At 42.2% G+C, this 21570-nt stretch overlaps 1 long non-coding RNA gene across 2 annotated transcripts; it reads left to right on the top strand.

Annotated features, from left to right (window-relative positions):
• The first annotated feature begins 4357 nt into the window (after positions 1 to 4357).
• Positions 4358 to 20530, top strand: LOC118015220. Of its 2 annotated transcripts, none has more exons than XR_004680583.1 (3): positions 4358 to 5520; positions 14196 to 14261; positions 20291 to 20530. It is a non-coding gene; the product is annotated as an uncharacterized LOC118015220 (long non-coding RNA). The 2 variants fall into 2 exon arrangements; XR_004680584.1 differs by lacking the exon at positions 20291 to 20530 and adding an exon at positions 18548 to 18565.
• The last annotated feature ends 1040 nt before the right edge of the window (positions 20531 to 21570 follow it).

The following is a 21570-nucleotide window of genomic DNA, read 5'->3' as shown; positions in this document are numbered from 1 at the left end:
AATCCAGGTAAAAGGAACAGCTAGTACAGAGGCCCTAAGGTTCCTAAGGTGGGAGTCGGTCTGGAATATCTAAAGAAGAGCAAGAATACTGTGGTGGCTGGAATAGAGTGAGCAAACAAGATCAAGGGAGTGACAGAGGCCTAGATCATGAAGGGTCTTGCAGAAGGCTATAGTAAGAAATTCCTAGGAATTCTAACACTGGGACCCATAGGAGGATTTTGAGCAGGGTAGAGATTTAGTCTGACTTAATGTTTTTTTTGTTTTTTTTTTTTAAGATTTCATTTATTTATTTGAGAGAGAGAGAATGAGAGAGAGAGAGCATGAGAGGGAAGAGGGTCAGAGGGCGAAGCAGACTCCCTGCTGAGCAGGGAGCCCGATGCGGGACTCGATCCCGGGACTCCAGGATCATGACCTGAGCCGAAGGCAGTCACCCAACCAACTGAGCCACCCAGGCGCCCAGTCTGATTTAATGTTTAAAAAGGATCCTTCTGCTTCCCGTGTTGAGAATTGACCACAGGGAAACAAATCTAGCAGAAGGATGATGAGTTAGGAGACTATTACAGCCAGCCAGGTGTGAGGAGATGGCTGTAGTGGAGTGGAAAGAAGTGATCTGATATTGGATATATTTTGAAGGGAAAGCCAATAGGATTTCCTGACATTGCATGTCACGTGAGAGCAAAAGAAAGGAGTCATGGGGGGGCACGTCAAGGTTTTTGGTCTGAGAAACCAGAGTGAGGGGTTTGCCATTGATTGAGATAAAGAAAGCTAGGTATGGAAGTAAGTTTTTTGGGGGGGATAGGAAAGATTAGGAATTGAGTTTTAGACATGTTGGGTTGAGAAGTCTTTTATACAAATCAGCAAAGATGTGAAGTTGGCTATGCAAGTCTATTGTTCAGAAGACAGGCTTGGGCTGGAGATATGAACTTGTGAGCTGTTGATATATGGTTGGCATTTATTTTATTTTATTTTATTTTTATTTATTTATTTATTTTAAAGATTTTCTTTATTTATTTGACAGAGAGACACAGCGAGAGAGGGAACACAAGCAGGGGGAGTGGGAGAGGGAGAAGCAGGCTTCCAGCCAAGCAGGGAGCCCGATGCGGGGCTCGATCCCAGGACCCGGGGATCACGACCTGAGCCGAAGGCAGACGCTTAACCGACTGAGCCACCCAGGCACCCCTATATGGTTGGCATTTAAAGCCACAAGACAAGATGCGTATCAGGTGGGAGTGAGCGTGGACAAAGAAGAGAAGGAGACCAAGGTGACAGCACAAGGACGCTCCAGGAAGAAGTAGGGAACAATGAGCAAAGAAGACTGAGAGGAAATGATCACCACATGAGACAGAAACCCAAGAGGGTATGCCCAAATGAAGAAAGAGGCTTCAAAGTCAAGCAGGAAGAGGTAACCAACTGTGTCAACTGATGCTGATGGGTCCGGTAAAAGACTGAAAACTGACCATTGGATTACCAGTGCGAGTATCTGTGTGGCTGTGGAAAGAACACTTTTGATGGGGGGAGGAGGAGTTGAAATCTCGACTGAAATGGATTGAAGGAGAGAAAATGGAGGCATAGTGTACATTTTAAAAGAGATTTGCTATAAAAGAAAGCAAGGGCATAGAGCACTAGCTGCTGGGGATAAGGGTCTAGAGAAGAGAGAAGGTTGATTAAATAAAGGTGGGAGAGACATTGTCAGGTGTGTCTGATGATGGCACTGGTCTAGGATGGAGGGAGAACTGGCGGGAGAGAGAAGTAGAGCAATGCTTTAGGGCAGGTGAGGGGGAGGAGCTCCAGAACACAAAAGGAAGATTCTGCCTTGGACAGGATCATGGGAAGTCCACCCATGGTCACCCCCTAGAGGGAGATACAGACAGGTGCAAGGAGGTGGGGATTCTTATCTGATTACTTCGATTTACTCAACACAGAAAGCAAGCTTAGCCATTGAAGATGAGCTTAGAAGAGGTGATGACAAAGATTTGCTGAGAGAGGAGTTTCACAATAGTGCTCTAGGAGTGTGGAGGAGTGATTAAAGCAGGGAAGTATAAGATAATTGCTGAGTGGTGTGAAGGGCTCTCTTGAGTTCTTGGTCATAGATTTAAATTAGACATGAGTCAGTGGTTGGATGTTTTCTTCCAGGCATGCCCAGCTGCACGAAGGCAAGTGTGAGTAGGTGAGGGCTTGATTTTAACCAGGCTGTAGTTTTTCTAGCGAGGAAGGTGAAGTGAGGGAGTATCAAGGGGATGGAGGGGACTGCAGGCCTATGCTAACTGACTGTAATGTTGAAGCTGGTTAGGAGGACAGAATATTAAGGGCTAAAAGTCAATGGGAGGGTCAGTGGAGTGGACACTGTGGAGTGGGGGGCGGGGGGATTAAACCAGTGAGTAGAAGTTAGCAGGTGGTGGTCAGAGGGTGGGAGGCATGAAATAACCAGAGTTGCCATCACGGGTGATGATGAGGCTGCGGCTGAGCTCCCTGGATTGAGTAATGGAGTTGGGATGGGATCACTGGAGGAGAGAATTTCAAGGAACTGAGAAGCCAGTATGTTGGGAGGATCATCTAGATACCCCCTGAAAGTGCTAAGGGTTAAGTTCTCTTATCCTGTAGCCACATCACTTAGCACCATTCACCTCCCAACAAATGTTCTAGACATAATCTTATCTTATTTGCCTGCCTATCTAGGTATGTGATACATGTTTGTGGGGTTGAAAGGACTGCGTGGTGGTTGGTTTTACCAGTGTCTGCCTTTTCTGGCTCTGCTCATGTGTGATCACTGAGGTTCTCCAGCATGGGATCCCATTCTGCTTGTTGCAGCCGATTCCTCACCACCTCTTCTCTCTGGGTTCCAACCAGTAGCAAAGAGATGAGGAGCTGAACAATGATCTCACCATTAACCTTAATCATACAGGACAAGGAACTCCGTGGCCAAGGATTAGAGATTGTGACTTTGTGTGCCAACTTGACCTGGCCAGTGAGGGTCCACATAGTTGGTTAAGCACTATTCTGAGTTGTGTTTGAGGGTATTTCTAGATGAGAATAGCATTTAAATCTGTGGACTGAGTAAACCAAAAGCCTGAATAGAACAAGAAGAATTCTTTTTGCCTGACTGTCTTTGAGCCGAGAAATTGTTTTTTTTCCCTGCTTTTGGATTTGGACTCAGATTGGAATTTATACCATTGACTTTCCTGGTCCTCATGCCTTCAGACTCAGACTGGCACTGTATAATTGGCATCCTGCATTTCCACTTGCTGACTGCAGAACATGGGACTTCTCAGCCTCTATAATCGTGTGAATCAATTCCTCCAAATAAATCTCTCTCTTTCTCTGTCCCCTACCTCCTTCCAGATCTAAATGTGAGGACCTGCCTCTGGATTGGATCTGTATTCTTATTCATCCAGGTGTATGGAGAATTGTTGATTTTGTCTCACAACCCATTTTCAGGAGAATGAACAACAAAGAAGATGAAAGAAAAAGTTAGAAAATAGGTAGCTCTTTCTGATCTCACAATCTCCTGTGGGTACAAGGAGAGAGATTGACCAGATCAGATGTATTCTTTCCAACACTTCTGGAGCTGGGATAGAAGCGGAAGTCTCCTTGTCAGCCTATGGGAAAGTAGAAAAGTAGGCTGAGAGGTAGTCAATGTCTTCCTGTCTAAGGATGGAAGACATTGACTACCTCCCTCTCTATGTTCAGATGGGGTATGGATTGTTTTTGATGCCCTACCTGGTGCCTATCCCATCTATCATGCATGCTCACTATATTATTACAGCACTCCTTTCCGCAACCAACCACAAACACGTTTCTATCCCAGAGCTCTGACTCCATGATAGATATAGTCCAAGGGGACAAGGCTGTCATGGACCAATGCACACAGGACAATGGAGAGAGGTCCACTTTGCCAGCACAGGGCCAAGTGATAGAACACATGCAACATTTTACCACTTCAAAGATGGTTACCTGTATGTTGTCTCACTTGATCCCTATGCGAATGCTGTAAGAAAATGACGTGTATTATCCTGTTTGTCAAAATTCATGATTATAATTATCAAAAGGTAAAAGAAGGAAGGCAGAAAAGGAAAGAATGTTGGGATCCAAAATTCCTACACAAAATGATGATGGTAAGGCAAGTTTTTTTTTTTTAAGATTTTATTTATTTATTTGTCAGAGAGAGAGAGCACAAGCAGGGGGATGGCAGGTAGAGGGAGAGGGAGAAGCAGACTCCCCGCTGAGCAGGGAACCCAATGTGGGACTCGATCCCAGGACCCTGGGATCATGACCTGAGCTGAAGACAGACACCTCACTGACTGAGCCACCCAGGTGCTCTGTAAGGTGAGTTTTAATACCACTCCCAAACCATCATTATAAATGTATTGTTTGAGATATAATGCCTCTCCACAATCTATTCTATTGCTTTTTATTTCGTATAATATCTAACGCTTATAAGAAGATGTTTTGTGATGTTTTTATGGGTATTAAAGAAAAACTATCTCCACAAAATATAGTAAGTCAGTGAAATGGTAAACCTAAAAAATGTGGCATTAGCTCAAATGTCTGTGAAGCTTTGCAAGAATCTGACGTAATGAACCAAAATGACCTTCTTAGTTTTCTGCCATTTTCCCCAAGATGCTAATGTTTTAGATCTATGTGTAAATGTTACATGGGCTCTATCATTAAGTAGATATTTGATCCTGGATGATGAAAAGGTACATTTTTCTCCCCAATTTAATTTGATCCTATCGCAACCATGGCCAATGAGGAACAGCCCTTGGAGACGGGTGTTGCCAAGTGTTCTTATGGATGTGACATCTTGTTATGCGGAAAATAATTGCCAGCAGTCTTAAAAGTATAGACTCAGAAAGGAAAATATTAAAGGCCATTTCTCAGGCTACGGTGCTGGTTAGTAAAACTCACAAACTCTTAGAGTTTAGAAAGTTCCATGCTCCATTCTCTAGTTTCCTCCAGCAGCTTGCAAGACCTCTTTCAGATGCTGAGCTCACAAACATTAAATATCCCAGCATAGAAGTATAAAATTTGTCATCTGCCATTCTCTATGCTTAAGATGGTATGTCCATCCCACCTTTATCACATGCAAGTGGCCTAGAGTTCAATACAAAGATATAACGGGGTAGTAACTCCACGTTTTCCCTTTGCTTCCTTGTATCAGTGATCAACTTTACAGTGGTCCACCCTGATTCTCTCTTCTTCCTTAATGCGTTGAAACAATGCTACGTGTTTAGGCTGAACAGTTTCATTTTTTTTTCTTGGGCACACAGGAAGACCATATTTCCAAGTTACCCTTGCAATTAAACTGAGACTACGTGACTGAGTTCTGCACGTCCAAATGTAGGCAAAAGGGATGTATGCCATGCCTAGCTATATACCCTCACTCCTCTATGTTCTCTTTCTCTTTTGTGGAAATTCTAAAGACCAATTGTTGAAAATGGTCATGCCACAAGATGAATGAAGCCTGCATACATAGATGACTGTGTGGAGTGGGGCTTCCTGTCTACCATATTGGACTAGAAGGTGAGCAAATAACAGTAGTCATTGTGTTAATCCACTGACTTATTTTTTGTTGCAGTGTTTAGCGAATCCTAATACATTGCCATCCCTCTTGTTTGTATTATACTACATATGTGGACTAACAAATTAGTGAATGGCCCATTCAGTCTGAATGATAGCCTTCCAATTTTAAACGTATGAAAATTTTGACCAAACATAACAGCTATTCGAGTCACCTGGGTCAAAGATGGGAGATTAATATGTCACCTCACCGAGAGAGTACCAGCCTCTGAACTCCCTTTCTTGGCGATATTCTGAGGCACAGGTGCTCAACCATTGAAGACCTTCAGACATGTAAATAGAAAGCCTTGGAAGGTGGGTCACCAGTGACAGAAGAATCTACAGCAGAAACTGTCTTTGCTAAATGCTTAGTGTTCCCTTGTTATGAGTATTCTGCTAATTGAAAGAGTGCCTCTTCTTTTATCTATGTGGTTAGGATTGTTAAATTTTCTTTTGGCAAACCCCATAGAGAAGATGCAAATCCTCATGATTTGGAGCTGGGGGTTGCACTAAATATAAAGATATGGTCATAAGCCTTAGCAGCCACAAATAGATACAACCTCCTACCACTATCCTTCCCTAATCCTTCACCTGTGATTCAGTAATACCCAACTACTTGGAGTTTCCCCAAGAACTCTGTAGGCTGCATGCCTGAGCATCTTGGTTCATGATGTTCTTCCCACCCTCAGGAGTTTCCATCCTTATTCAGGTGGTCCCCTATTTGTCCTTTAGCACTCAAATTGGGCATTATCCCCTTCGAGAGCCTCCTCTGAACCCCAAGCCGACAAAAGCTCTTCCCCTTTGAGCTCTGTTGGCATCTGTACTTAACCACTTTCATAAAAATTATCAGTCTGCATGATAACTATTGTCTTCTAGTAGGCTAGAAAACCCTGGAGAACAGGGGTTCCTGTCCTATTTATCGCTTCATTCCTAGGGCTGGCAAATGCCTGGCATATTGACAGTGCTGTCAATTCTTACTGAATCTAATTGAGCTGACCAGGTCACAGAAGTCCCAGAAACAGAACAATGTTAAACATTATCTAGAACCGGGCGCCTGGGTGGCTCAGTTGGTTAAGCGACTGCCTTCGGCTCAGGTCATGATCCCGGAGTCCCGGGATCGAGTCCCACATCGGGCTCCCTGCTCGGCGGGGGGTCTGCTTCTCCCTCTAACCCTACCCCCTCTTGCGCTATCTCTCTCACACTCTCTCTCTCTCAAAAAAAAAAAAAAAATCTTTAAAAAAAAAAAACATTATCTAGAACCTATGGATAAGGAAGCCTACAGCATGGGAGAATAGGAAGACATAACATAGAGGTGTAGCTGCTAGTTCTCTTTTATGTAACGTAAAGAGAGCCTCATCCTGATCTCAAACTATAGTCACCTGTGATGCAGATATAACTGGGCATGTCTAAAGCTCACTTGAATGTGCCCACGAGCATTCTGTTGTCACTATGCACTAGGAATCTCTTGGGGAAGACATCATTCTGAGCAAAGGCAGGGCTTAGACCAAGAATTTTCATCTGGAATACAATGGTTTATATAGGAGTGCAAGGTCATTCTGAATAGTGCTCATGCCTGCCACTCAGGTTGTTCATGACCTAACTACCACACTCTTGCTTAATCTTAGGGAGAGGGAACTGAGAATAAAACTTGAAAGCAAAGCACCATAAGATGCAGAGTCCCTAAGGCAGTGCTGTTCATGGCCGCGGTGCAGAGAGCTGCACCAGGATTGGGAATTTTCCCATCTTGAGTTACTCCTAAGCGTAGCACAGACCCAGCCACTTGGGAGGTAGCCAAACTAGCTTTTATCTCAAGTGGAGGAGCGGTAGCCAACGTCATTCTTTAGTGGCTATTAAGAGAACCACAGAGGACATAAGGCAGCTTCATGATGGTTCCGTGGCCGCAACAACTGGACACATCAGAGCAGAGGAGCAAGACAGGGAGAACATGGTGGATCCACATGGCAGGCCAGAGGGTTTGTTTGCAAACATCTGAGACATCCTCAGTGACCCCCAGGAATCTGGTGTGGGGAGCCATTTGAATCATATGGAGTCTTACAATTTGTGAGACAGTAATATTCTATTTTATTAGCATTAGGACACCATGTATTTTTTTTTAAAGATTTATTTATTTATTTGGTGGGGGAGCAGAGGGGAGAATCCTCAAGCAGACTCCCCACTGAGTGCAGAGCCTTCATGGGGCTGGATTCCACGACCCATGAGATCATGACCTGAGTTGAAAACAAGAGTCAGATGCTTAACCAACTGGGCCACCTAGGCACCCCAGGACAATCATGTTTTTAACCACAATGCTGGTGTGGCTTAGGGAAACCTATGTTATGTTTTAAGCAAGTGGGGTGCATTTTAATCAGCAAAGTTGCATTTACCCAAGGTCCAGTGGGGACATTAAAACCACTAGTAATGATTATAAATGATTCATGAAGATATGGGGAGGTGGTCAAAGTGAGTGAAAGAGGCAATTTAAAGTCCATTTCCATGAAAGGATAGTGTGGTGTGATATGGATATATCAATGTGTCATACTATGAAACAAACAAACCAACCGAATATGTCACCAGAAATCAATTCCTAAGCCACCATAAGAGCACAGGGTTTGGGGTGAAAAACAGCAGAGCTTTGAGAATCGATATATCAAACTAGTCTGTTGTTTTTTTTTTTTTTCTGTGACAGAGTGATAGAAAAATTGAAACAGTATATTTTGACTTAACTAAGGCTTTTGATTTCTCTTGAGAATTTCTCTTCAACAAGGAGGATAATTCAACACATTTTTGGAATGCTTAGTGCATAAGGCAAGTAACAGGTATATTGTGATAATCATCCTTTATCTGTGAGACACGGAGACTCTTGTAGGGGCAGAAAGACATGGGTAGGTAGTTAAAAATCAGGGTTAACTGGCTGTAATCCAATTATGTTCAAAGTACTATGGTAGCACAAATCTAGAGCCCCTATACCTTTCTGAGGTGGTCTAGGAAACCTCTTTTACTAAGGAAAAGCTTGAGTAATAGTTAGGAATTTGATCAGAGAGCAAGGGAAAAGGACTTGGGAGTGTACTCCCATGAACATGCAAGAGCTGCCGAAACCTCCCTGGAGAACATTGCCGTTCTCCTCCAGGTCATAATAACTTGGTCTTTGCAACTAGAATAATGGCCACAGTTTCCAGTCCAAGAAAATAAGGTGGGGATGCTCAGTAAAAGACAAGACAAAGGAACCACCCTCCCGTGAAGTATTGCCCTAGACATCTTTGATCATTTGATTTCCACTGTAATCTTACAAGTGTACTTAACTTTGCAGATGGTAGCTGCCAATGCAAATCCTTCTCAGCTGTCTAATTGATGACCTATTCCTTCCCTGCTAGCAAACAAAAGAATATGATATCCCATGTTTCACCTAATCAAGGAATCACTGGCCAGGGGTCACTTAGTATGGTGGCCATCTAAGTTTGCCAAAATGACATGAAAGATGTCATATGGGTGGAGATGTTGGTGTCAGGGGATGCAAGTACATATATCATCCTGCCTCTGGAGCCCCGGCCTCTGCATTTCCTTCCACACTGCATTTTGGGGAAATAGATGGCAGACATGTTGAGTCCTGTACTGTAACAGATGGAACTGGGTCACTTGGGCAAGACCCCAGCAATCCATGACAAGAGGGGACAACTCTTTGCCGTGTGTTTAATATTTTTGCTGCAACAACAGTCTTTGGTTTAAAACAATGCAATTCTGGGGCACCTGGGTGGCTCAGTCAGTTAAGTGTCTGACTCTTGATTTCGGCTTAGGTCATGATCTCAGGGTTGTGAGATCGAGTCCTGCATTGGGCTCTGAGCTGGGCATACAGCCTGCTTAAGATTCTCTCTCTCCTTTTCCCTCTGCCCCTCACCCTGTGCTCTCTCTCTTTTTCTCTCAAACAACAACAACTACACACACACACACACACACACACAATTCCTTTTGCTTAAGTGATTTAAGTGGTTAGGGTTCTTTTGTTCCTCATAAGAGGAAAAGTAAATCCACGTGGTTTGAAAGGAACTAAATGGATTAAAACTGATATTTGGACCTAATTCTTTAGCAGACATATCCTAGATGAATTTAACATCATATTCTAAGGGGTCAGGAAATGCAAGGTGACTGAAGATTCTTCAGTGAATTGGCAGTGAATACAATAAAATCGCCTCTGCAGGTCACCCTGAATAATTACATGCGGCTGGACATGGCATATGGGAGAGATTGCAGAAATGAAGTGAGAAAAGTAGGGAACAGCTGGATTATGGAGGTCTCATGTATACCATTCTGGGTCTCTTCAAGCTCCTCACCTTTATGAAATCCTGTCTGTACTGTGTTCCGTTGTTTTTTGACAACTTCGTGCACTCATTATTCTATTTTTCATTTCTTAAACTTTTTTTTTTTTTTTTAAGATTTTATTTATTTGATAGAAACAGCGAGAGAGGGCACACAAGCAGGAGGAGTGAGAGAGGGAGAAGCAGGCTTCCCGCTGAGCAGGGAGCCCGATGTGGGGCTCGATCCCAGGACCCTGAGATCATGACCTGAGCCAAAGGCAGACGCTTAACGACTGAGCCACCCAGGCGCCCCCCTTAAACTTTTTTTGTTGATAGAAAACATGCATACAGAAAAGTGAAAAATTTGGTGAATTTTTATCAGTTGAGTAGGGCCCATCTAATCAGCACCAAGATGAAGAAACAGAATCTGAAAAGGTCCCCAAAACTCTCTGGAGCCCCTTTAGTTATTACTCCTTACAAAGAACCAGTACAATCCTGGCTTCTAATACCATTGATTAACATTATCTTTATGTAAATGGAATTGTACAGTATGTGCTCTTTTGTGTTTGGTTTCACTCATTCCTTTTTTTTTTTTAAGGTTTATTTATTTATTTATTTGACAGGGACACAGTGAGCGAAGGAACAGAAGCAGGGGGAGTGGGAGAGGGAGAAGCAGCCCCCCCCGCTGAGTAGGAAGCCCAATGCGGGGCTCGATCCCAGGACCGTGGAATCATGACCTGAGCCGAAGGCAGACGCTTAACCAACTGAGCCACCCAGGCGCCCCTGGTTTCACTCATTCCACATGAGTCTGTGAGACTCATCCGTATTGTTACATGTAATTACGTTCACTTATTCTCACTGCTGCATAATATTTCATTATAGAAACGTGGCAGTCTCTCCACTCAACTATAGATGGGCATTTGATTCATGTTGAGCCTTTGGCTATTATGAACAGTGCTGCCAAAGGGTATTTTTTCCTAGATATATGTAGGCCTTTCTGTGGCATATACACCTGGAAATGGAATTGCTAGACTTCTGGCTACGTGTACGTTCAATGTCAACAGATACTACTAAACTATTTTCCAAAATGGGTGTGTAATTTATAGGCTGAAGAGCAGATTATGAGAGCCACTTTCTTTAGTTAATTCATCACACCTTTATGCGAGTCTACGCTGGACATGATGTTGATCTGGGCACTGTGGAGCGGGAGAAAAAGAAACTGAGGTGCCTGTCCTCAAGGAGCTTAAAATTTAGTCAGAGACCCAGACATTCAAGCAGTTAATAACCAGGTCAGGTCGAAGGAAGTAACTGCTTTAAAGGAAATACAGCAACATGGAGGGGAGGGGCCTCTCAGAAACAGATTCGGAGAGGTCAAATGGTTTTTCATGGCTGAGCTGGTGGATGGTGGAGTCTGTGTTATCTACAAAGTCCTATGAAGGCAGTTCTTGTACTCTTGCTGTATGCATACTCTGTTATCCCCAGAATGCATCTTCAGGGGCCCCTGGCCGGCTCAGTTGGTAGAGCATGGGACTCTTGATCTTGGGGTTGTCAGTTTGAGCCCCACGTTGGGCATCGAGCCTACTTAAAAAAGAAGGCACCTTCTGAGAATAATCTGGAACATAAGGCAGGCACGTCATGAGGTAGAAGAAGCATGAAAGATTGAATCATAAAAATAAAAGATTGAATCATAAAAGCTGGCTTTCACGTACTAGGTTTGAGATCTCTTAGCTCTCTAAGAGATCTGATCTCTTATTCATAAGAGAAGGAAAACAGTGATGACTACTTCACAGAATAGTTATGAAGAGTGAATGAGTTAATATTTGGTAAAATATGCAGTCCATTGACTGGTAATAGGAATTTCCAACAAATGGCATTTCAACCTAAGTTTGTTGAACCTGACCAAAGATAGATTCTTTCCAATTAATATTGAACTGGGTGTGAAATAAATATTCGGTGGTTATTAACTCAGTGACTCACTGACTGGCTGCACTGCCAAGGGAGAGTGAATTTTTGTGTTTTTTTTTTGTTTTTTTTCTTTTCTTTTCTGGAGGCTTATGGAAAAGAACAGACAAGGATTTTTCTGGTTTAGTGTTTGAGTTGGAAGATGACAAAATGATCTCTTGTGTCCCTTCTCCAGACCCCAGACTTGATGATTCAGAACCATTTCAGGGAAATATGATTCCATTTTAGCCGATTTCTTTAATTAGTTATTCTGCAAACCTTCTGTGTATCTCCCTCCCCCCTCCCCCCCATTATGTTTCTATACTGGGGATCTTCAGATTTCATAGCTGTTTCAGAAACTTTATTGATTTTTTTAATTGAATCTTTACAGAATTTTTTGGTTCACACACATAAAAACAAGCAGTGAAGTGCAATTTGTCTTCTGTTTTTAATCTTTACCAAGCACTGGAAAGGAAGGAAAAAAATATTTTATGAAAGTAATAAGCTTTCCTGGGGCTTTTGCTAAGGGATTTATTTTTCTATTGTTCTGGAGAAAAAGCACATTCCTCCTAATATAACTGTCCATTTGACTGCTCATTGCAGAACCAGATCTGTGCACTTGTATTGTACCCCCTCCAAGAACTTTAGAGACACCGACATTATATTAATCTCTGCGTCTCCCGCTGCTAAGGATCCCTGATTCCCAGGCACAGAGGTAGCAGACATTTTCCTCTGCCTGGCTTCCAGGCTTCATGCTGATGGAAACCACAGTCTGGTGCTTTGACTCAACAGACTGTTCAAGGGGCCATGGGACAGATGCTCCCTGCTGAATCCCAAGTGCCAGATTCAGAGGCAAGAAACACGCTTGTGTTTGAAACACATTTTAGGAGTTTGTAGCAAGGGGTGGCCAGAGTCTGTTTATCCAACTCAGGTGCAAGATGTTACCACCCAACCTGTTTTCTGCCACATCTGGGGTGTCACCCTGTATTTGTTACCTGGGGATGCTGGGACAAATAACCACAGACTAAGGTGGCTTAAAACAACCAAAATGTATTCCATCATATGTGGGGAGGCCAGAAGTCCAAGGTGTCAGCAGGCTACCCTCCCTCCAAAGGGTCTAGGGAAAAATCCCTCCTTGCTTCTTCTGGTTTCTCTGAAGGCTCCAGGTACTGCTTGGCTGTTGAAAACAGCCCTTATCTCTGCTTCTGTCTTCACATGGCCTTCTCCTCTTCTCTGTGTTTCCTCTTCTGTCTCTTATAAGGACTCTCGCTGTTGGATTTAGGGCCTGCCGGCATAATCCAGCATGATCTCATCTTGAGATCCTTAACTTAATTATATCCGCAAAGACCCTTTTGCTAAATAATGTGACATTCATAGATATTGGGCATGGAAGTATTTTTGGGAGGCCACCATTCAACCCATTGCACACTTTTAGATGAGAAAAAAGGTAAATATGGTAAGGTGCAGGTTGTGTATTGTCTCCAGGGAAACAGGTTCAGAATTGTGTACTGGCCAGGGAAGAACCTCAGATTCTGCTCACACCTCCCATTTATTGTTTAGTGCACTAGGCACTGTTTTCAATATTTTTCACAAGCACATTGTTTCCCAAAGTGTGACATCTGTGATGGGAGGGGAGATGTTTTTAAGCTATAGATAGACAAATTTTGTTGTTAGTTTCATAGTTATGTATTAACTTTCTCTTGGGGATTGTGATATAAAGTTTCCTTTTAAAATGATACTATTTAGCTAAAAATCACAAGTTGAGCTATAGAAAGCTCTAAAGAAAGTATTAGAAAAGAAACACAAAACAAAGAAAACTCATGAGGTGGTGCATGAATGACTGAAGTTTGACAAACACTGGATTATCTCATTCATCTTAATCTTCAGTAGTTTCTTTTTCTTTTTTTTTTTAAGTTTTTAAAATTTATTTAAGTCATCTCTATACCCAACTCATGACCCAGAGATTAAGAGTCACACATTCTTCTGACTGAATCAGCCCGGTGCCCCCAATATTCATTAGTTTTATTTTAAAAGTGAATGATATCAGCACTATTATGTTCCTTTTACAAATAAATCAAGGGCATAACTGTTTAAACATGGTGGATGAAACCCTGTTTTCATTCTGGCCATTAAATGACAGTAAAAAATGATCTGACCCACAAGGTCCAGGAGAACATAAACAGAGATGATATAGGGATGCCAACAAAAATTCAGAAGATGGGAGCAGATGATGAGTCTATCTGGGGCACCAGATCAGAGAAAGCTGAATGCTAAGTGTCTACAGAGGAGGAAGCCAAGACACAAGTTAATTTGTGCTGTTGAATGGCTTGGGAAGTGTAAGCCACACATAGACTGGGAGGAAAACAGGAAGATTGATTTTCTTTTCTTTTCTTTTCTGTTTTTTTAAAGAATCATGTGGATTGTTACATTTCTCCCCTTCCCAGCAAAAGATGGTTGGCGATAAACTCTCTGGAGGTATTTAACCAGAAGGATTTAACTCTGGAATATCAGGCCTGCTGAATTCAGGGATGCTGATCTGAGATAAGGGGAATTACATGAAAGTTTTCATCCTAAACAGTGAGACCTCAGTCAATCCCCCACTTAGCTGTGAGAATGCTAACAGCCAGGCTTATTTCTCTTAGGCAGGAGATTGGGGAATTTATTTCTGGGAAAAACCATGTCTCTGCCACAATAACCTGGAGACAGTGATAGTTGACGGTTCCAAGTGAAAAACCCAGGCTTTGCTCCATCACCCTGTTGAAAGCCACCACCCAATAGACTCTGCCCAGTTACCATTAGTGCCTCATTCTTCATGTGAATGAACAGCCAAGGATCACCAGGTTTGGAGAAAAGCTCAGACTAAAAGAGACATAAGCAGAAAAGTGAAACTTGGAGGAAATGGTCAATTCAGGGAGCAGAGGAAATTTAAAAGAAGCAGAAGTTATGAATAATATTCTCAGAAAAATAGGTAAATCAACACATCCATGAAATAAGAACAGCATGCTTTGAAAAGGAACAAAAATGGGAAGTTACCCTAGAAGTTAAAATAGGATTTCTGAAATAAAAGCTCCAAGAATAAGATTGCAAAATAAAGTTGTGGTGCCTGGTGGCTTAGTCAGTTAAACGTTTGCCTTTGGCTCAGGTTGTGATCCCGGGACCCTGGGATCAAGCCCCAAATCAGGCTCCCTGTTTGGCACAGAGCCTGCTTTTCCTTCTCCTTCTGCCTGCCACTCCCCCTGCTTGTGCTCTCTCTCTTTCTCTGTCAAAAAAATAAGTAAATAAAATCTTTAAAAAAATTGCAAAATAAAGTTGAAGGAATTTTCCAGAAACTAGAGTAAAAAGAAAATGAGAAGAAATTAGGAAAGATAAAAATAATAAGTGCATTTAGGCCAGCAAGTCCCAAATATGAATGACAGAAAGTTTAGGATAGGAAATGAGAGAAATAGAGATGAGGAATTTACCCAAGAAAAGTTTTTAAGTTTCCCAGAAAGGATGAGTAAACATTCTCAGATTGAAAGGGATCTGGATTATTAAAAGAAACTAAAAGCTTCTAATAATTATATAGAAAACAAATAGACAAAAGCCTCCAAAACAGTTTGCATAAAGAAAGAGTGAGGAATCAGAAGGGTGTCAGAGTTTTCAATCTCAGAACCAGTAGTCAGTAGCTAAATGGATAATGTATTTTTTATTTTCACCATACAATGTGATTACAATACCATTGACTAAACTCCCTATGCTGTAATATTTTCAAAAGTTATAGAGGTGTCTTGGTAACTTAGTTGGTTAAGCATCCCACTCTTGATTTTGGCTCAGGTCATGATCTCGTGGTTATGGGATTGAGCCCTCATCGGGCTCTGTTCTCAACAGGGAGTCTGAGATTCTCTCTCTCTCCCCCTCCCTCTCCCCCTCCCTCTTCCCCTTCATCTCTGCGTGTTCTCTCTCTCTAAAATAAATAAGTAAATCTTAAAAAAAAAGTTCTAAGAAAGAACCATTTTCTGTTTAGAGTTTTTTTAATTTTTTTTTTTTTTTTTTTTACCCAGCAATACTACCAATTAAGAAGAATAGAAAAAAGACACTTTTGGTCATTCCAGGTCTGAAAAAGTTGCCTTGTGTGCCTCTTTTTCAAGACACAATTTGAAGATGTGCTTCTCCCAAATGAAGGTGTAATGCAAGCTTTAAGATTTTTTTTTTTTTTTGACAGAGAGAGAGAGCGAGAGAGGGAACACAAGCAGGGGGAGTGGGAGAGGGAGAAGCAGGCTTCCCCGCTGAGCAGGAAGCCCGATGTGGGTCTCGATCCCAGGACCCTGGGACCATGACCTGAGCCGAAGGCAGACGCTAAACGGCTGAGACACCCAGGCGCCCCGTAACACAAGCTTTAAAAAGTGCAGTTGAACAAAGAGGATTCAACAATGAACAGAAGCAAAAAGAATCCCCAGGTTGATGATGAGGGGCTGTCCCAGGGTGATAGACCAACCACAGGCCTGGAAAGTGATTCTCTAGGTTGGACTAGGGAGAAGAGAGGGCTTTCACAGAGATGCTCCAAGGCAGAAAGAAGCTTCTAGATCACCTGATGTGTTAGACCCATTGAAAGATGAATATACTTTTGTCAGTGCTTATACCTGAATAATTAGACATTAGCACACAAAACCAAGCATATAAAAAATGAGAAAAAACAGTCAAACAACCATGAAAGTGTCACAGTATGGTATATAGTGAATTCTATCTATCTATCTATATCTATATCTATCTATCATCTATCATCTATCTATCTATCTATATCTATCTATCTATCATCTATCTATCATCTATCTAATCTATCATCTATCTATCTACTTTTTGCAGTGTCTGGCTGGCTCAGTTGAAGCATGTGCAACTCTTGATCTTGGGGTTGTGAGTTTGACCTCCACATTGGGTGTAGAGCTTACTTAAAAATAAAATCTTAAGAAAAAGAATAAACTATATATATATACTTTTTAAAGTGAGCTCTATGCCCAATGTGGGGCTCATCTCACGACTCCAAGAGCAAGAGTCACATGTTCTACTGACTGAGCCCGCCAGGTGCCTTGTTATTTATAATTGCATTATGATATCAAACAGAGTGCCAATTTAACCAAAAGTGGAGACATGGATGGTACAGAGGGAGTGAGTGTCTCTGAATTTGGGGGTGGCAGGGGGGTGGGGCAGGGAAGCAGAGACTGGCCATACGGGAGGAGGGAAATTGTCATCTTCCCTAGTAGGAAGTCACTAGATCATGTATCAAACAGGAGGGACTAAGAACTTTCAGGGGCACCTGGCTGTCTCAGTCAGTGGAGCATGCAGCTCTTGATCTCAGGGTTGTGGGTTTGAGCCCCACTTTGGGTGTGGCAGTGACTTAAAAATAAAATCTTTAAAAAATTTTTTTTAAAAAGGAGAATTTTCAATGTGGCCTATACTTTGGAAATACAGAAGTAAATGCCCAGAAAGTTGAAAGTGGTTTCCTTCAGGAGTGGGATTAGAGATAGAGCAGCTGGACAGTTGTTAGCTGTGTGAAACCCTCAGATTTTTATGTTCATGCATTATGTGGATTAAAACCAAGTAAATAAATAAATTAAAAATGAGAAGTAGAGAGGCTGAGTGTTGGAAGGGCCACAGGTAGTAAACAGCAGGACCAGATCTGGAGTGGGGTACAGCTGACTTCAAAACCCCAAACCAGGGGCGTCTGGGTGGCTCAGTCGGTTAAGCATTGGACTCTTGATTTCAGCTCGGGTCATGATCTCAGGATTGTGAGACTGAGCTCTGTGTTGGGCTCTCCCCACTGGGAGTGGAGCCTGCTTGGGATTCTCTCTCTCTCTCTACCCTCTGGTGCGCGCGCATGCTCACTCTCTCTCTCGCTCCAATAATACAAAAACAAAAACAAAAAGCCCCACAAAAACCCAACTATTAAGCTCTACCTCCTCGTCTTCATCTCCTTCTCTCCTCTCTCCACTCTCCTTTGACTCCTTTCTCACATTCTATCACTCATTCCCTCTTCCCATTCTTCCCTAGGCCCCTTCCTTCTTCTCTTTTCCTACTTCTCTTCTACCTCTCCTGCATTCTTGTCCCTTGTCTCAAGTGCACCTGACCTCCTGACCTTTTGCAAGGCTCTCCACATGCCCTGCTAGATGGGTGTGATGATCTCTCCAGCCATTGCAGGGCCTCTGCTGGGTCCTGGCCGCTCTCGCCCAGAACCTGGCACAGCCCGCGCTTGCACACTTTCACAACCTGGTGATTTTTCTTCTTAAATTTAGGGTTGGCTTTTCTCACCTGTGAAGTCTGAACTCTGCAGGGTATTATTTTTAGACATTTCATTTTAGGAGAAGGCAAAAGCCCTGCTCCTTTTGGGTGGATTTCATGAATCCCCAGGAGTATCCAGACAAAAAGCACTAAAAGATAATTCCGTTCTTGAGTGATTTAATAGTTTCTTGGCTCAGCAGGTACATTACTTTGGTAAATTGGAAGGAAAAACTCCTTTTTTTTTCCTGATAAAAAAAGTAATAATTCTTTCTTGTAAGAAAAATAGGAAATACAAAAAAGCACAAGGAAGAAAATGGAAACGTGTAATACCACCTTCTGGAGATAACCAGACTTAACTCTTTGGTGTTTATCCCTTTAGTCTTTTTATGTATATGTGCACATATATTACTCTTTAACAAAATTGAAGACATACTGTATATATTATTTTACAACACTTTTGTATTAATATTTTTATAAACTTTTTCTCTAACTTTTTTTTTTAAACGCAGAACTTGAACTCATGATCCCGAGATCAAGACCTGAGCTGAGACCAAGAGTCGGACGCTCAACCAACTGAGCCATCCAGGTGCCCCATCTAATATAACTTTTAATTCCTACCTACGATTTAGTTAGGTACATGGATATTCTGCAATTTGCATTAATTCAGTATACATTTGAAATGACTTAAAGACGTTATTTTTAAAGAGTGGTTAACATTAATAGCGCTCTAAAAAGTATTTTATATTTCTTCCCAATGACCATGTGACAGAGATGATACTTATGAATTCAACAAATCCTGCTTTTTGGTCCTCCCTCTAGGCCTATGGAAAACCATATTTCCCAGTTCCTTTGAGGTTAGTTCAGGTCATGGAACCGGTTCTGGTCAGGAGTGTGAGTGGAAGTGACGTGGGTTACTTTTTGAATGGTGCAGGAAAAACACCTTTGAAATTTTCCAATATTTCTTTTGCTGCCATGGTGCTCATGGAGGCCTCGATTTGGGATGAAGTCACAACATGAAGCATCCTTGTTCCCTGGGTCACAGTGTGGAGCACAGGTACCCTGGAGAATTACCCAGCCTATGACCTATGGATAACTCTGGATGGGTGATAAATTAATAGAGGTTAACACCTGAGATTGGATTGTAAGTTTCTCAGCACAGGGCTGGTCTATCCTGACTGACATGGACCATACATAGAAGTGATCTAAAATGATTTAAAGCACTTCTGGTGTGCCTGGGTGATGCAGTTGGATAAGTGTACGACTCTTGGTTTCAACTCAGGTTGTGATCTTGGGATTGTGGGATAGAGTCTTGTATCGGGTTCCATGCTCAGCTTGGAGTCTGCTTGAGATTCTCTCTCCCTCTGCCCCTTCTCCACCTCAAATAAATAAATAAATCTTTTTTTTTTAAAGATTTTATTTATTTATTTGACAGAGAGAGACACAGCGAGAGAGGGGGCACAAGCAGGAGGAGTGGGAGAAGGAGAAGCAGGCTTCCCGCGGAGCAGGGAGCTCGATGCGGGGCTCGATCCCAGGACCCTGGGATCATGACCTGAACCGAAGGCAGATGCTTAATGACTGAGCCACACGGGCACCCCAATAAATAAATCTTCTCCAGATACAGTGATTTACTGATTATCTCTCAGCATTTATTGACTGAGAATCTTATGTGCAGGCAGAGTGTCAGCCCCTAAAAGGACACAAAATAGTGAGAGACATAATCCTGGCCCCCAAAACAGACAAATGAGGATGGCATAGATTATGAAAGTTAAAACAATGGAAATGCTCTTGTAGAGATTGCACAACTTCTTAGCATCACACCAGATAGGATAACCTTGGGGAAAGCCGCTGAAAACTTTAAGCATTGGTTAGGAGATGTATACATGGTGGGGGAAGATCTTTCTAGGGAAAGGGACAGCACATGCAAGGCACAGAGAAACACGTGACATGGCGTGGCATATTTGGAAACCCAACCTGTCCATTAGTAGAGAATGGAGGACAAGGAAACCATGTTATTTCTGATAATAGGGAGCTCACTGCCTTTCAAGAATAACTGTCGCAGTATTAAATGGATACGATCAGCAGGAAAGTCTTTCTTAGGCGAAACAAAAATATTTCATCTCCTAATTTTTTCATGACTTGGCCCTCATTTTCTTCTCTGGAGATAAACTCTTTTTTATGTGATAGTTCCTCAAATATTTATGATGCTTTTTATGTCCCCCTTAATCCTGTGTTGTTTTCTTTTTCTTTTTCAGGCATTACTTCTGATCTTTTAAAGGTGGTGCATAAAGTCTTGCGCAAAACCTGGCATATGGTAGTTACTCAATGTATGTTGATGAATGAATGCACAGGTCAATTCAGAAGTAGCAGCAGTCTGCTCAGTAAAAAATTGTGAAGGACAATAATTTAGTACATCTAGGCGTTAGCATTTATTTATTTATTTTTAAAGATTTTATTTATTTATTCATGAGAGACAGAGAGAGAGAGAGAGGCAGAGGCAGAGGGAGAAGCAGGCTCCCCGTGGAGTAGGGAGCCTGATGTGGGACTCGATCCCAGGACCCTGGGATCATGACCTGAGCTGAAGGCAGACGCTTAACTGACTGAGCCACCCAGGCATCCCGGCGTTAGCATTTATTGAACACTTAGATTTTTGCCAGGCAATTTACCACATTCTCTACAGGCATAGCAGCTCCTAATCTTCACAACAGCTCTGGGATGTAGATACTAATATTATTACTATCTTAGTGAGGAGGAGGAAGAGGTTGGCAGAGGTGCGGTACCTTGCTCTGTTACAAAGCTCATAAATGGTAGAACTGGGATTTGAACTCATGCCTGTTGAATTTCAGAACCTGTTTTTAACTGTTTTCAAAGTGTCCTATGATCTCATCTGACTCTCCTGCCAACCCTCTTGTGAGCATTTCACCTCATCCATTTTTCTGAATAAATACATTTAAAAAATTTTAATTCCAGTGTAGTGAATGTACTGCATTTCACCTCATTTTATACTTGCATGTCATGAGAATCAGCAAAGCTAAAACACAAGGTCACACACCTTGCTCAGTTTGGAGCTAGGATTTGTCGAACTTCAAAAACCATGACTACTTGATCCTTTCATGCTATTTTGTGGAGAGAATGATTTAGGTCATGACGTCCTCAGGATTTTTCTGAAGAGACAGAACCCCAACTTCTCTTCCCTTTTATTATTTCACTCAGATCAATGTCCAGTGAACAAATTAAAAAGTCAGGAGTGCAGCTGCTTAATATCATTTTAAAATGTTCACAAATAATCTGTATTGAAGTTTGGACTGAGAATCACCTTTTCCTACTGTCCTTGGATTTGCTTGCTTCTGTACAGCCCCATCAGGTTGGGGCAGGGGTCTTCTCCAATGCTGCATGAGATGTGGTACAGCAGAAATCACCCCTTATGCGCAGTAGGAGACTTGAGGTCTAATTCCTAAATGGTGATCATCTGGCCTTATCACCTTGAGAAAGTCACATCTCTCTTTGGCTTTTATTTTCTTATCTGTAAGGGGAG

The sequence above is a fragment of the Mirounga leonina genome, unplaced genomic scaffold (assembly GCF_011800145.1).
Source record: "Mirounga leonina isolate KUSES-001 unplaced genomic scaffold, KU_Mleo_1.0 Mir_165, whole genome shotgun sequence".
NCBI lineage: Eukaryota > Metazoa > Chordata > Mammalia > Carnivora > Phocidae > Mirounga > Mirounga leonina.
Note: the sequence above shows the minus strand (reverse complement) of the source record. Positions and strands in the feature narration are given on the sequence as shown.